The sequence below is a fragment of the Urocampus carinirostris genome, chromosome 9 (assembly GCF_059441175.1).
Source record: "Urocampus carinirostris isolate Australia breed hairy pipefish chromosome 9, RoL_Ucar_1.0, whole genome shotgun sequence".
Taxonomy (NCBI): domain Eukaryota; kingdom Metazoa; phylum Chordata; class Actinopteri; order Syngnathiformes; family Syngnathidae; genus Urocampus; species Urocampus carinirostris.
This window is the reverse complement of record NC_142357.1, coordinates 5,964,734-5,981,512: the sequence shown is the minus strand read 5'-3', so window position 1 is coordinate 5,981,512 and position 16,779 is coordinate 5,964,734. Positions and strand designations below refer to the sequence as shown.

Below are 16,779 nucleotides of genomic sequence, written 5' to 3'. Positions count from 1 at the left end.
ATTGTCATTCTAGTACACGTGTATACAGAACGAAATGTCGATACATCTGACCCGCACAGTTTCCTCGAATGTACAGATATAAGTAAAAGTTGTATTGTATTATGGCTACGTATAGTATTTTACCATACCATAGTGCCGATAGTGCAAGAGGAGTAGCTAACCAGATGTGCAAAATGGGCATTCAGGTTAACAAGTCAGGTAAACAGTAACATTAACACTGTAACAGTAACGCTGTAAGTACAATAGTGCAGAGAGCAAATGTGCAAGGAGTGGCAAGCTATAAAGAACTGCCAGTAGTGCAAAAAGTCAGATTAGCAGCCGTTAAGATTTAGGTTAACTATATGTTAGATTGACCATTTAACAGTCTAATGGCCAGGGGGACTAGACTACTGCGGAACCTGGTGATCACTCTGGATGAACTGCATATCTATCTATCTATCTATCTATCTATCTATCTATCTATCTATCTATCTATCTATCTATCTATCTATCTATCTATCTATCTATCTATCTCTCTCTCTCTCTCTCTCTCTCTCTCTCTCTCTCTCTCTCTCTCTCTCTCTCTCTCTCTCTATATATATATATATATATATATATATATATATATATATATATATATAAAATCATCCCATCTCATTAGCTGCACCGCTTATCCTCAGTAGGGTCGCGGGGGTGCTGAAGCCCATCCCAGCAATCATCGGGCAGTGGGCAGGGGACACCCTGAACTGGTTGCCAGCCAATCGCAGTATATATATATATATATATATATATATATATATATATATATATATATATATATATATATATATATATATATATATATATATATATATATATATATATATATATATATATATATATATATATATATATATATATATATATATATATATATATATATATATACATATACATATACATATATATTTAGGCATCGATAAAACATGCAAACTCCACATATGGACTGTTGCTGTAGCTGTTTAGCTGTAATTGAACCTAAGACCTCTGAACTGTGAGCCTGATGTGCTAACCAGTCAGCCACATTGCCTACGCCATTTAGGACTTCTGTCCAACAAAAATATAGTCTAAAATTAATGAACCTTATTCCTGGTGAATTTATGAAGCTGCTTTCAATGCAAAATGCTTTTTTTATCACCTTGATTAATTACAGAAATTACAATTATCAAATGCATTGTGTTTACTTCAGTTCCGTTTCAACAACCATGTTGATAAACAAAGTTATAACTGATTGCATTTGAACACTGTAACGAAAGAAATACTTTTGCATTCAGACAACCACGTCAAACGAAAAAAACAAAAAAAAACCTTCAATTTTTCAGTGCTTCTGACACTGATATGGATAATGGACCATGAACAGCAGAAGAAAAACGACTCAGACCTTTAGGTGGACGGCGATTGAAAACAGAGAGAACAGTAATAAACTCACTTTGAACTCATGAAAGAACCATTTAGGAAAAGAGTGTACGTGTTTAGTGCAATAACTGAAACCATTGAAAAAAATCCAACCTATGTGCCATGGCTGCCGAATGCCATTGTTAGCCTCATTTTCTATCTCCTCATGTGACATTGTTGGATCTCATCCTGAGCAGCGTCCCGGTGTGCGCATAGGTGGTTCGTATGTGTCAGCACGTACGTGCATGTTCACACATACATATGTGGGGATCAAGACTGCTGTGAACACATACAGTTCCGCTGCCTTGGCATACACACTTGTAACAGAGGTGTTGAGGCTAGATTTAGAGCAAAGGCAGTGCAAGGGACGCGAGGGGCGAGGGTGTGGCCGCTGATTGCCGCTATGACTTCATCTCAATAAAACTGAACGTGGCGTCCAGGTAGGCACAGTGGGGGCACTGGGGAAAGGAGAATTTTAAGACGAAGTTTACATCAATTTGTCATGATGGGAGACACAAATAAATTGCTTTCTTGACAATACCTTGTACACATACACGCAGAGGGCTTGTCTCGGCACGAGTGCATGCATGGCAACATAGATTGATAGATTTTCTTCATCAGGTTATTTATCATTGTCACCCCGTATTGCTACGCCTGTGCATATTCCCTTTGGCCGTTGTAAACCCTGTACATGGGCTAAAATTAGGCCTTCGCCAATTACAATGACTGGTCAATGTATTGTTTCATAATTCATTTAGAACTGATTACCAATTGAGCCAAATTAAGCTCATTTGAGAGGCAAAGCAATCTTAAGGTTTGCAGGAAACACTGCACAGTGTTTGTCCTTTAAGTTCTTAAATAAGGCATGCCGAGACCCTCTCCAAGGCATCAAGACCTTTTATTACCAGACATATGTGACACCAACATGTGCTATCTTGTGAACGTTTTGCCTGAATCTGCCACCAGAGTAAATTGGTTTTCAGGGCGGTCGAACATTGCTATTAATTGAGATATCAAAAGCCTGGTGGGTTGAGAGACTAACAAACGCTGGGTTGGACCCAGTGTAGATTGCATTGGTACTGTGGCTTTTGTTCATCATATCCCACATCATATCGAGACATTTTATTCAGTTTCCCCATGTTTGGTATTGTAGTTTATCATAAACAAGGTTCTAATTCTAATAGTTGAATATGCATGACACATGGGGACTATGTTTGAAACCCAAATTTTAGTCCACAGCTGGATTGTATGTCACAATTCTGCACTCAGCTTCACCCTCTCCTCTGTCTTTCTTGCTGGTTTTTCATATCTCTCTTGACCTCACCATCGGGGTTGATTTTCCTCCCTACAGCTGCGACCACTTGTCTTGATTTCCCTCCTACTACGACTCTCCTTATCACTACCCTTGGGTCTGTGCTAGTTGCCTTCTTTGTGACATCCCCAAACACTCTTGTCTAAGTGACCTGTTATTCCAGCATACCAAACCGAAGCCTACCCTTCTGTATCATGATTACCAACTAACAAACTATCGGACTGTTGCTGTAGCTGTTTAGATTTTGTGGAACACAGGCGCCTGATTGTTGCCTGACTACCTGACTTTTTGTGTATCACACCATACCTGAAAAAAAGACCACCGTTTGGTGTACTAATGAGTGTTTCGGTACTTTGCTTCCGCACCACCCCGTGTGGGCTATTGACAATGCATTATTTTCTGTCACAATCACCCGGATCGGGAACACCTGTGTTCAGGATTTTCGCCAACAGCCAGGACAGCTGATTGGCGCACCATGTACATTTAAATCCCCAGCTTCCGGCAACACTTTGTTCGATTGTACTATGCGATCTGTTGCCATCTGCTCAGAAAGCCCGTACCTCCGACTCTTTGCCTGCCTCCTGTTTTTCTACCTGATCTCCATTGCCGACCCGTTTCCGAATTTGCCTACGACCTGCCCTGCCCGCCTGACTCCTGATCTCTCTTCCGAACACAACGACGCCCTTCTTCTCCAACAACACTACGATTACGCCTGTCCGCGACCATTCCCGCCAAGCCTTCACCCGCCTGTCAAGTTCCGTCAATCCGCCAACCAACGGATCGAAGAATCCCACCTTGTCATTTCCTTCCTTTCAATAAAACCAAGAAACGAGCGCAAGTGATCTCAGTCTTCCTTTCGTCCTGTCTGACAGATTCTGCTCATGGGTGGATGATTCTAAAGCAGGGTACCTACAGCTTAAGGCAAGTTAAATTCAAGACTTATGCAATGCCTTTTGAAATTAAATTTATGCCCAAGTCAACAAAATAAAAAACAAATGAAACAAAAAATGCAATAAAAAAATAAATAAAAACACAACATGAAATAGAGGCAATTTTAAACAAATGTGTATGTATTCTTTTTTTTAATCCTATTTTATTCCAGTTGAATGAAAACTTTACATCTGAAAAACCTAACACTCCCCAAAGCTTTAGACATGAAAAACAATAAATACAAAGTTTATAGTTAATAAAAGTTACTAAATCTTTTAAGCATGAACAAATAACAATCTTATTAATGTGTTCACATTTTTAAGAGTTTGGAATATTGGATTTAGGGCTTCAAGACTTTTTCAGGATCCTTGGGAACACTGTAAAGGGATTACAATTCGTTAACTGATCAATCTTGTATTATTATTATTTGTCTCTCTTAGTAAGTAAAACACCATACACACGTATTTAGTTTAACATTGCCTATTCCACAAGGCCTTGTTTCTTTTTTCAATTATTTCCTCAATTCTGCACTAGCCACCCTCCAAAAACAATTTCCTCAGTGATACTTTTTCTCTTTCTTCTCTCATGGTTGCCTTTTCTAACCCTTCACCTGGCTCCTGAGCTGCAGCATGGAGAAGAGGAGAACGAAAGAGGAATTCAGGGAGGCAACGAGAGGGGAATAGATGGAGAGGGAAGGTATTCTGTAAGGTGCCCCTCGGGTTGAACGTGGTCATTTGTCATCGGGCTGAAAGCTTAAGAAAAGACTAGTTAACCTTTACAGCGGATACCCGTGAGACACAAGAATAAACACAGCAAAGCAAAACGCCTACTCCCACCTATGTATCAGCAAACACACGCACACCCTTGCAAGACCCTTCCAGCCGGCTTTAAAATGTGCGGTCAATAGCAGTGAAAGCCTCCTAAGAGAAAACACCAGCACCCTTTACAACTCTTCTCAAGAAAGGCCTGCTTTCCTCCAAGGTCTTTTTCCGTTCCTTGCTCCATTCTGCCCCATTTTCATGACCACCATACCACCAGACGGAGTAATTAATCACCTTGTGGTAATGAGCTATTAACTAATGACAGACTGACATGCCTCTGCTTGCACGTGCACGCGTGCGTCTACGCAAGCAAAAGCGAGTGTCACCAGGGCTACCCTCAACACACTCATGTGATTAATAAGGTTAAGCTCTTATTAGGCAGAGAGCACATGAAGTAAACCCGCAAGCCCCTTGTGCACGCATTAAAAATAACCACAATTCTACATTTCTTTCAACACAAAACGGATGTTGGCTTCATATAAAGCCCAAGTTCAGGAAAAACAAACCAGGGAACAAGAGTAGTAAAAATAAATGCACCTTTTTCATAAATCTAACCCTACATTCTCATTAAAGAGCTAGCAGGCTGCAACTGTATAATAATCACATTTCAGCGAACCGAAACGGTGATTTGTTTGGACTACACTGTCAGTTCAAAACAAGTTCTCCCTGCAAGTGAGTTAGGAATTAGCATTTGTAGCACTTTGTCTCCTTTCTTAACTTAAATTTGGTAGCCCGATTATTATTTTTTATAGGCTCCTCACTATTCACTGCCAAAAATTACCATTAATGTCTATAACCATTTATTTCAGCAAACAAATTTAAAAATGAAAGTTCCAATAACCATAGAAATGCATTCATACAAAAGAGAAAAAGAAAGAAACTGGTCTATTTTCTGACATTCCTTTTTGTCCTTTCTTAAAGTTCTCATCTGACTTCAGAACCATGGACAGAAACACAAAAGGGCATTTGAAAAAATGTGTTTTTAGACCAAGGGTGGGCAAACTTTTTGAGGCACAGGTCACATCAGGTTTACAAATTTAGAGGAGGGACTAATTAGAAGAAAAAAAAACAGATTCATTGAATGGATACAGACTCTAGAATCCGATACCTATCTAATTTCCTCACTAAAAATACTTGCAGACATCTAAATGCTAATTTTATTTTCAGATTTGTTGATAAATACACCATTAGATAAAATTGTATTAGAAAAATTCAGAATCAAAGCTAATACTGTAAATACAGTGTGTCTTATTTAATGCATTACATATGAATATAAAGTGCAAATGTTTTTTTAAATGAAATCCAATCAATATTTTCCTAAATAATACAAATGTATGAAAAGAGTAGGTATTGAAAAATGCTTCAAGATTTTGAAAAAATGCTTCAAGATTTTTCATTATTTTGAGGCGCATATCTACATGAATTTAGAGGGTTGTGAAGGTAGGTGAAGGTGAAGAGAAGGTAGTGGGACCAAAACAAGCATTAATTATTTTCTTACCATGATAGACTTTTACAATTTTCATTTGGCGGGACGGGTTAAAAAGTCCGGGGGGGCGGGGAAGGCCATATATGGCCCGCGGGCGGTAGTTTGTCCACCTATGTTTTAGACCAATACCCTACTTTTGGAAACACATCAGACACACTTTAACTTGAACACGGGTTATTTATGAACCCTAAATAATCACACTGTATGCCTGTGATTGCAAGGGAGTCTGTGCATGATTTAAAAATATTCACTTCTGCAAGTCTGACTCAAACAGTGTATCCCTCTGGAGAACTTTTGCACGTATAGAGACACATTTGCATTCTCCCTTTCCCCTCATTTTTTCTTCTGTTTGTGTGTGTGCAGCTTGAGAAGTGAACAGCTGCTTAATGGTCATAGCTCTTCAGAGACGAGATTTAGGGAGGTACACAGGGGACTAAGACAAACACAAACACACACACATATATGATGAAAAATGTGGATACGACCACACAACAGGTATAGCCTTGATTAGCATTATAGGCAGATTGTGACCATTGACCGGATGCTTTCCATCCCAAAAGTGGCATTTCCACACTTGATTTTACGACATTGAAAAAAAAAACATTGAATTGCTTTCTATATAAGACAAATAGTGAGGAAAATCTGAAGCAGAGGTCCTAAAGTTGGTGCCTTGCGGGCACCAGGTTGCCAAAAAATGCACATGAGTAGCCCGCAAGTAGATTCTAGAAATAGCTTAACAGTGATGGGTCATTGTGATTTGCTAGGAAATGTGATTTCCAACTGGCATGCTGTTTTCGTGCAGGGGTTGAGGGTTTTTTGACTCAAAGACCACAAATGCTACATTTTTTCCGGAGAGACACACTGTATCAAATCTGTCAAATCTTATTGGAGATACGAAAGTTAATCCTTCAGTGGAGTTTATTTTACTTGAGTGACATTTGAGAAAAATGTGTCTCCCTACCGCAGTTACTCATAATAATTGACATTCATTTTGACCGTCTTTTTTTTAAATGAATACAGACGCCTCCCCTCTCACGTACATTCGACTTACGGATTTCGGTAGATTCGATCATTTTTGTCAGGATGTCGGAAAATATCCGGACATTGCTGTAAGTTAGATTTTGTATTGTGTGCACCTTTTTTCCGAGTAGAGAACAGTACTGTAGTACGTCTGTCCGCCGCTACTGGCAAGGGGCGTTGTTTGAGGTCACCCCACATCCACCCGGAAGTGAAAAAATCTTCTTTCTCTTCCTAATTCGTATGTAAACATCTCTCCTTCACCTGCTCGTAATCCCACCGCTGCCACCAATGTAGCGTGTCGTTTTTTGTGGGTAATGGATTGCTCCTCGTTCATGTACAAAATACTCAGAAACACTTACGGTCTCTTTGTAAACACACCGAACTCTCTCCAAAACTAAACTCTTGTGCTCGCCTACACTCTTGGACCAACTCTCACGACATTCATTGCCCGACTGACATAATTTATGTGCACCTCAAATTCGACGCCTATACTGTCTCCAGCGCGCTAAGAACTCCGACATTTTTATTGTTTAAAATCTCATGCTTCCATTCCGTATGGTTCGTGTAAAGTGTAAAGGAAGAGGCGAGCCGTTTCTTTGGAAACAAAAGCGTGATGCATTTGAGAAAATGGTCGGAACGCTTTTTTTCGGCCACTTTTTCCCTCGGAGGAAGTCTTGAAGCGCAAGTAAAAAAGTAAGTAAAACCTCACTTTATAGAGCATATTGTTTTAATAAATGTTTATTTTTAATACAAAACAATAAAGGTTACTTATACAAGCCTTAAACATACTTATAAAACCGTAAACATACAAAATATAGCACTGAAGCAACTTACGAACAAATTCTCGTTTGTAGGTAGGGCAGCGTCTGTAATGGTTTTTAAAAATGGTGCGAGCAGAGTTATTTCTTAAAAAATGTCACTAAATACTGGAAACAAGAAGGATACTTTTGTATTTACCTTCAGGTATGTGACGTGGTCATGGTTCTAACTCCGGGGATCAAGTGGTAATCTTTAAAAATCCACAAGCATGTCGTTGACCGTTTGTCTTGGTTTCATCACTTGCACAAACTACACGCTTAACAAATATACCCAGGATGCTAGATGTAACACTCACATGCATGTTATGATGCATCTCATTGGCTAAAAACATGCACAAAAAATCCTAATGACATGTCCTTTTACCAGCCCTAACCCCTTAACCATTTTGTAAATTTTGTCTAGACATACACAAAGTAATCAGAATGCTGCTCTTGAACCATTTTGAAAATATGAACGGTTGTTGGTCTCTTTTGAAAGGTTACTATCTCAAGTTTTTTTTTTTCCCAAACTCAAATAATCACTGCAAGTGCTGCTAACAATTGGTAATCTGAGTTCGAACATACACACAATTTTCTTCTCACCTGGATTTTTATCTTTTGCAATTAAATGCCTGCAGATGAGTGTAGCATGGCATCTTGGCTGGAAAACAGGCGAGACAATAGCTTGAAGCCTTACCTGTAACCTTGTCAAATTTGTATTTTTCACATTTTTCTAAGGGTAAGTTTAGGCGTTTCCAAAAGAGGCCATTTGGAGAAGATCAGTCTTCAACAACAAAATGTTTCTTCATGCATACATACATAAATATATATATATATATATATATATATATATATATATATATATATATATATATATATATATATATATATATATATATATATATATATATATGTGTGTGCGGAGTTTGTATGTTCTCCCCTTGCTTGCGTGGGTTTCCTCCGGGCACTCCCACATTCCAAAGACATGCATTTCAGGAGGATTGGCCGGTCCAAATTGTCCCTAGGTGTTGTGAATGAGCGAGCCGTCTGTCACTGTGTGCCCTGCGATTGGCTGGCAACCAGTTCAGGGTGTCCCCTGCCCACTACCCGATGATTGCTGGGATGGGCTCCAGCACCCCCGCGACCTTACTGAGGATAAGCGGTGCAGCTAATGAGATGATATATATATATATATATATATATATATATATATATATATATATATATATATATATATATATATATATATATATATATATATATATATATATATATATATATATATATATATATATATATATATATATATATATATATATATATGTTTCAAGCAGCTGGTTTGTCGGTCAATTCTGTGTCGGGCTGATATCATGGACATATTTGAACAATCTGAGCTAAAAAGAAATAATAAAAATGGATGACTGACCACAAGAAGCAGTGGGGAGTGTGTGTAACACATCATTTAGAAAGCAAAAAAAGGGGATTGAAACTGGATTTTGTGGAGGAAAGACGGTTTTTGTAATTATAGGCGTGGCTCCAAATTTAGCATTTTTGCTCATTTTAATGCGGCACGAGTCCGCGTCCTAAAAGAATGGCAACAATTTGTCATTGTTGCAGTCCTTGCACTGCTCGATTCGAGTGAATGGAACATAGGCACGCACAGATGTCTAAAGAAGGGATTTGGCTAAATCACAAAAAGTAGGAGAACGGATGTAGCCTCGGAGTGTGAAGCATAGAACGTTGTTAGAGCACACATTTGCCCACCAGGGAAGTGAATGTTTTGCAATTTACATTATTCATCAATCAGACATCTGCAGCTTTTGGTAAAACTAAAATTAGGTAATCTCAGTAGATATAGTAAGGAAAAAGTATATTATGGAGGACTGGAAAAAACAAAAAACAGAGACCCTGTAAAGATAGCTAATGACATGGAACTAGTTAAAAATAATGAAGTTCCATGGTTTGATTAGCACATATAATGAAAACTGTATGTGAATATTAAATACAGAAAGGCCTCAATGAAATGGTGTTTACTTTTTGGGGTTTCACTACTTTACAGATTTTCATTGTGCATTGTGTTCTGCGTTCAAATTAACTGAACAGTCTCCCCACTTATTATTATCATTTGACAGCACAGTAGTTATCATTAAAACATGTGTATCCAGTACTTTTATTTGTTAAGCAAATGCAATGCTTGAGCCTGCAGAAAAATGTTTTTTTTTTGGTTTTGTTTTTTTGGTTTCAGTTTGTAATAATGTATTTCACTGTATAATAATTGTTAAAAAAAGGTTTCTATAATGGTTTGAATAATTTAATGTTGTTATATTTTAACATGGTCAAGAAAAGGGAGCTCAATATGAATGGTGTTGAAAATGTCCTATTAAATACATATTTGTTGATTTTATTAATGTTGAATTATTGTCAAGTCATGTTTATTGTTCATTTGTATAGTCCTTAATCACTAGGAGTCTCAATGGGCTACACAGACCACATACTATTGCACACTACAGACTATTATTACAACATCTTCTGATCTAAAACCTACATGAGGGCAAGGAAAAACTCAAAAACCTCAACATGAGGAAAATGAGGAAACCTTGAGAAGAGACCACAATTCCAGGATACATAGGCTGCAATGGATGATGCAATAACAAAAAAATACACTGATATTGTCAACAGGAAATATTGGTCATTCATAAACTAGAGAATAGAGGTGTTTTAAGCTTCAATTTATGCAGTTCCACTGAGGTTGTCAAGTCAAGTCATTTTTATTTTTATAGCCCTTAATCACAATTAGTCTCTAAGGGCTTCACAAGTTATTACATATAAGATTAGGTTACTCGTATGCTATAGAGTAGAAGTGAGTTTTAAGCCTAGATTTAAACATTTCCACCGAGGTTGCAGATCGGATCTCAGGGGGAAGAGCATTCCACAACACCGGTGCCCGGATGGAGAACGCTCTCGAACCAGCGGAACACTTCTTGGCTCTTGGGATCACCAGGAGACCGGCGCTCTCGGAACGAAGGCTTCGGGCCGGGACATAGGGGGAGATCAGATCTGAAAGATATGAGGGGGAAAGTCCATGTATGATTTTGTATAGTAGTAGGAGAACCTTAAAATCGCATCTTAGGCTAGCAGGGAGCCAATGCAGGTTAGCCAAAATTGGGGTGATGTGATCGTACTTTTTTGTCCTTGTTAAAAGCCTCGCTGCAGCATTTTGTACCAGCTGAAGACTCTTGAGTCTGGTCATCGGAAGACCGGAAAGTAGTGCATTACAGTAGTCGAGACGGGAGGTAACAAACGCATGAATTATGATTTCCGCATCCGACTGAGAAAGTATAGGACGAATTTTAGCAATGTTACGGAGATGGAAGAAAGCGGTTCTAGTAATTTTCTTCACATGTGTTTGAAAGGACAGATCAGGGTCGAAAATGACACCTAAATTTTTAAGTGAGTCACTCTGTGTGATGTGGCAATTGTCCAAGTTCACTGCGGTTTTAGCGAATAAGTCACGGGACTTAGAAGGACCAATAACTAACATTTCAGACTTTTCAGGGTTAAGACGCAGGAAATTGAGTGACATCCACTCTTTTATCTCAGTGAGGCAGGCCTCCAAAGTTCCACAGTTTAGTGTGGCAGATTCCTCCATCGGGAGATAGAGTTGAGTGTCATCTGCGTAGCAATGGAAACTGATATTATACTTACGAATAATATCACCTAGTGGAAGCATATAAATGCTGAAGAGAAGGGGGCCAAGCACTGAACCCTGCAGAACACCACAAGTAACACTAAATGGCTCAGATGTCAATTCGCCATATTTAACGCAGTGTGTCCTATCTGAGAGGTAGGATCTGAACCATAATAGGACGCTTCCTGAGAGACCAATCCATTTTTCCAACCGTTCTAGCAAGATAATATGGTCCACTGTGTCAAATGCAGCACTAAGGTCCAGCAGCAGCAAAAGTGATGATGCGCCCGAGTCCATTGCCCGTAGGAGATCATTGGTTACCTTAATCAGAGCTGTCTCAGTAGAGTGGTTAGCCCTGAATCCTGATTGCATTGATTCAAAGAGATTGTTCTCAGACATGAAATCATTCAGCTGCTGTGCCACTACTTTTTCAAGTATTTTAGAAAGAAACGGTAGGTTTGACACAGGTCTATAATTACATAAGTTTTCTGGATCTAGGTTGGGTCGTTTCAGTGTGGGTTTAATGACAGCGGACTTAAAAGCAGCTGGAACTACACTTGAGGCGAGTGATATGTTTAAAATATTTAGAACTGAAGGTGCAAGAACGCCAAAGAGACCTTTGATAAGTGAACCTGGAAGTGGGTCGAACTGGCAAGTCGTCGGTTTGGCCGTATTCACCATCTGTTTAAGATTTTCGAGTGACAGTTCACTAAAACGGGACAAAATACCCAGACAGCCACCATGTCGTGCATCTAGAGATTTGAGTGCTTTAGTATGTGTTGAATTAATACTGTCTTTAGCAATTTCTTCCTGTATGCTTTGGATCTTCTTAGTAAAGAAGACCATTATGTCGTGGGCAGAATGGGTGGAGCTATCTGGGATAGTCTGTTGCCTTGTTAGCGATGCTACAGTGTCGAAAAGGACCTTGGGATTGTTCTTTTGTGACGCAATCACTTTCGAAAGGTAGGCTGATTTTGCAGAGGCCAGGGCCGCTTTATACTTCAACAAACTATCACACCAGATTTGATGGAAAACTTCAAGCTTGGTAGCGCGCCATTTTCTTTCAGATTTCCTGCATTCTCGTTTAAGGGATCTAGTTTCATCATTAAACCAAGGTGTGCGTCTTTTAGGTCGTGATTTATGCCGGATGGGCGCAACTGACTCCAGGGCATTGGTCAGGGTAGCGTTAAATTCATTTAGGAGTGGTTCGATGGAGCCTATGTAGGAAGGAAAGGACGCAACTGCTCCTGGAAGAATATCGGAGAGCTCAGAAACTGTGCCCGTGCTTATATTGCGTCCGGTGAATCCTTCAGTTTTTTTGGTACTACATTTAGCTAGCACCTCAAATGTAACTAAATAATGATCCGAGATAACTGTAGTACACGATAGCACCGCCATGTTTGAGGTTGAAACTCCTCGAGTCAGAACCAAGTCGAGCGTGTTTCCATCTTTATGGGTTGGCAAATCAACCAGTTGATTAAAACCAAAAGCATCAATTATAGACTGAAACGCAACAGTGAGTGAACTGAGTGGGGAGTTCATATGAATGTTAAAGTCCCCCATAATTATAATTTTGTCTGCGTAGGTTACTAGTTCAGACAAAAGTTCAGCAAATTCGTCTAAGAAAGTTGTGTATGGTCCTGGTGCGCGATAGATAGTTATCACATAGATTGACAATGGAGAGGACCTCATAACAAGAGCCTCGAACGACTTGTGATTATTAGAGGTACTAGGAGTAAATTTGAGCGTTTTTTCAGAAATTAGCGCAACACCGCCACCCTTTTTCAACGTGCCTGCTAAATGGCTGCTCTCGTAATCTGGGGGAGAAGCATAATTTAGAGCTAAATACTCATCCGGGCGTAACCACGTTTCACAAAGACCAATACAGTTAAGTTTATAATCGCGAATAATATTATCTACAAGTAAAGCTTTAGGAGCGAGTGATCTAACATTCAAAAGACCAAATTTTAGCTTTGAATCATTTGACTTAGCTGTAGCCTTTGTGGAGATCGTCACGAGATGCCGGTTGTGTGCGTTGGGCTTCGGGTGTCGGTTGACTCGCAGAATCGACGAAGAAATGATGGTTGGATTAGACAGATCTTCATGTTGTTGCTCCATCAACTTCACACGCTTCCCTGCACGACATTCTCGCTTCTGTTTTCTATCTTTTCGCCGTCTTCGTCTCCGATTTTTCTTCTTTTTCTTCGGTGGAGCGGGAAAGCAGGGCGAACCCGAGTCCCTTTGGAGCTCATTTGGGATGTCGTGGGTGGTATAGAAAGTGCCCGAAAAGTCGAAATTTAGACACCCACCTAGTCGGATGAGCTCCTCCCGACTGTAGGTCTTATTGGCCACGCATGTATCCAAAAAGCAAAGCAAGAGGACAGTGGTAAATAGTAGGATAGCCGGATAACAATCAGCCGCAACGAAAACACGCGCCGCCATGTTGGAAACCGGAACCGAGGTTGTATATTGAATCTCAGGGTGCAGCGCATTTCATGGGACAACTTTAAAAATCACACACATGATTTAACAGCTCAGGTGTCCATGTTACACTGATCCACAGGCATTTGATTTCAGACCAAATTCAGTCGAGGGTAAAAACCTTCTATTTCTGTGTGTTCCAACTCAGATTATTCAATGTTAGTGCTACTTGCAGGAATTATTTGTTTAGAACAAGACTTCAGAGTGTTACCCTTTAAAAGACACCAAAACAGTCCATATTCTCCAAACGGTACAGCATACAATTTACTTAGGGTACGTCTTGGTACGATTGGGATTTTAGGCAAATTAAGGGGCTAATTAAAGGAGCTTATAGATTCAATTTTTCAATAGAAACTGTTTAATACAGAATAGAATTGTTGGGAAAAACAAGGTTACTACTTTATGGATTATGCCTATCACAGGCCTTTTTGAAATGTAACCCTACCGAAAAGCGTGTAAAAAAATGAATGGATAATCTAAATCAGAATTATATCTAGCAGATTAAGGGGATTAATAAAATAAATTTGCATTTAAGATGAATGAACAAATCATTTACCACTCGTGTAGAATTAGTTTTATAAAAAAATTAAGTGTGTCAAATCTTTCTATTGTTTTATTTGTTTGACTGGAGATCACACAATAGAAAAAATGAATTAAAGGAAGTCACTGTATCCATCAAACTAATGAAGGTGTGATACATTAAAACCACTAACAATTGCACTTCCCAAATGCAATCTCCCCCAAACAATATATTCTCAACGTATAGCCTTATAGTGCCTTCTGATCATTGTCCCAGAATGTTGTGTTTCTGTGTGACATTCAAAATGATGTTCATTTGAAAAAGACAAACAAAAAAAAATTAAAATATTGTATATCTTTTTTTGTACACACCTACTGACCATTTATTCTATTATATCATATTTTATAAAACTTCAGGCATTACATGTACATTGTTTAAGAAGCATATTGATTAAAAAAATACATATATCGAACAAGAGAAAGTTGAGTAGCATAACGCCAAGGGTTGGTCCATTATGTGCAAGTTACCCGTCAGAGCTCTCTTGAGCCCAATTGACAATTGATCCCTTTCAAACTCAAAATTTGATCTTCTTGTGCCGAGCCAGGAATGCACTGATACGACTCGTCTTGAGAAAAGATCAGCATACGATCTTACAAATGTCTTTCACTTTCAAACGTTTCTCTTTGTCAGCATGAGATCAAGGCTGATTGAGGCTATTAATGTTCACAATGTGAAAAAAAGTCGCTGCAATCAAAAGCATTATACGTAAATGTCAAGCAGTAATTTCCATCACCTTGCCAACGCCAACTTCAAATTTGAGGTCAGTTCACTTCCTATGAATGGCCGTAATGAGGAAATGTATTGCCCTGGATTACAATCATTTATATCACATACTTTTCTAGATTCAAGGTAACCTTTTTATCGATCATTCTACAACTCGTCTGCAACATTTGCCTGATCACCAGTGATGGGAACGGTACTGAAAATTAGTAATCAGTTACAGTTACAAGTTACTTATTTTAAACAGTAATCCAATCATTGTCCTGCTTACTGACACTGAAAAGTAGTGCGTAAATCTAAATGTATACCATCCATTTACAACTTACCTTATGTACTCACATAGAAACTGACCCTCTGAATTTGCTTTAAAGTAGCCAATAATAAAACAAATAGAAGAAAGCATGTACAGTACACCAACCTGTGGAAGCAGTGAACTCCTTTATATTTCTCGGCTCGTGCAACCTGAGATCTTGCAAAGAAACACTTAGCTGACACACTCCATATTCAATTTGTCTATGGGTTTCAAAGAAGTATTGCAAAAATAAATTTACATGTAAAAAGGCAACAAATCTGCACACTTTTCCTCTAAATTATTGCCCATTGGTTTGACTTTAGTTTTTGTTTTCTGTATAAGCCGCTATTTGTAAAAGTTCTACACCTGTGGGTTGGACTCATATAAAATGTCCTACCAAGAATTATTTTGAGTCAAAACCCCTGACAGTTCTTAATTCCGCTTAGATCCGTGTAAATATACAATAGGGAGCTATCGCCATGAGCAGAAACCTATCCTACTTGTAGTCTGTACTTGAGAAGGCTTTGCTCATAACTGTATTCAATTGTACTTTGTTGGTAAATATAATCACACACACCCTTTAAGTGCATCGCTGGTGGATCAGGGTTGTATGTGACAACCTGAGTCATGCAGGCGTATTCACGGTTACCAAAAGTATCATATGTAAAACAAAACTGAGAGGGGAGTTTATCATTAAACTACGTATGGAAAAAAAACATATGGTATTTGCAAATGTAAGGAGGCCAGGATATGTGGGAACGAATAGCAGTGTGAGTGAGAGAATAGTGTGTGTGAGTCTAAAGTAGTTTACGTGGGAGAGTATAGTACTGTGTGTCTGGGAGAGTATAAAAGTGTGTAAGAGAGTTTATAGTAGTGTGTGTGTGTAGGAATATATTAGTATGTGTGTGAAAGTATAGTGGTATATGTGCGAAAGCATGGTGGTGTGAGTTTGAGAGTATAGTAGTATGTGTGAGAGTGTATGGGAGTTTGAGTATGGGAGAATGGTAGTGTGTCTGGAAGAGTTTAGTAGTGCTCTTTCATGAGTATGTTTATGAGAGTATAGGTGTGAATGTGTGAGAGTATGATGTTATATGTCAGAGCAATTATGATTTACTTCTCAAGTGGCCTCTCATAGTTACGACAGTAGAGTTATGACATTTCCTTAATGACGTGTTTAAGTACTTGTTACCAAGAAAATTAATTGCGTTTCAGGACACATTCTTTTGTAACGTGCGAGTC

General features: G+C 38.8%; 1 protein-coding gene across 3 annotated transcripts in view; it reads right to left on the bottom strand.

The window, feature by feature from the left end:
* LOC148359176 (teneurin-2-like) overlaps positions 1 to 16,779 on the bottom strand; it is a 444,001-nt gene that overhangs the window by 235,609 nt on the left and 191,613 nt on the right. The window lies entirely within an intron of this gene.